Source organism: Elephantulus edwardii, unplaced genomic scaffold, assembly GCF_000299155.1.
Source record: "Elephantulus edwardii isolate Elephantulus edwardi_28Jun2011 unplaced genomic scaffold, EleEdw1.0 scaffold00098, whole genome shotgun sequence".
Classification (NCBI taxonomy): domain Eukaryota; kingdom Metazoa; phylum Chordata; class Mammalia; order Macroscelidea; family Macroscelididae; genus Elephantulus; species Elephantulus edwardii.
Window position 1 is genome coordinate 12,784,841 of NW_006399848.1, and position 972 is coordinate 12,785,812.

A 972-nucleotide genomic window follows, 5' to 3' on the forward strand; every position below is an offset into this window, starting at 1 on the left:
GTACATAGGGTTGCTATGAGCCACAGATTCCTCGACAACACACAGCAACAACAGCAACATCAGAATGCATAAGAAAAAAAATACATTGCTTAAAATTTTCTTTACATATAGAAATCTCAGGGAACCCTGAAAATTAAACAATAAAAACCCTATTCATAATATCAGAATCAGAAAAGGAACCTTTGTACCCCTGTGTTCAAGCACTCAGTAAGAAAAGATCTCTGATTTGAACATACCAGCTATTCCACAGAAGATGGATTTGGAATTCTGCTTCTGTAAATATTTATAGTCTGGCATCTCTTTGGAGTTACGTGTTTTGGTACAGTTTCATAATATTATGTATGTATATATGTTGTTGCTGTATACTGTTGATTCAGAACCAACTCATAGCTGCCCCTCCAGAACATTCTCAGAGGCATTTAATCAAACAGGAGGAGATTGCCCAACCTTATCCCAAGGAGCAGATGATGGGTTCGAACTGCATGCCTTCAGGATTGCAGCACAGCTTCTTGCCACTAGGGCACCAGAGCTCCCTAATATTGTCTCTGTTTTTGTTGTGCATCATAGAGTTGGAAGCTACCAATAGCTGATCTTCCAGCGGGTGTTCAGAGGCAGTTAATCGCAGGGGAGGAGACTGTGCCTCTTTCTCCTGTGGAGCAGCTGGTGGCCTCGAACTGATGCCTTCAGGACTGCAGCGCAGCGTCTTGCTAAGAGGCCCCCAGAGTGCCCCTTTATAAATAACATCAATTGCTTGTACCACTGTAAGAACATATTTTTTACTTAAAAAGATCTTATGAAAAGTAAATAAATTATTCAGGAAGCAAATACCCACTGAGAAACAATGAATGGCCTACAGTGTGAAGGTCAATGACTGCTTGGCAGGAGTCATTGGATCAAGGCTGGAGAACAATAACACAAAGAGCACTTGATGCTCTGTCAGCACGGAGTCAATAGCTAAAATACAAAGGCGTG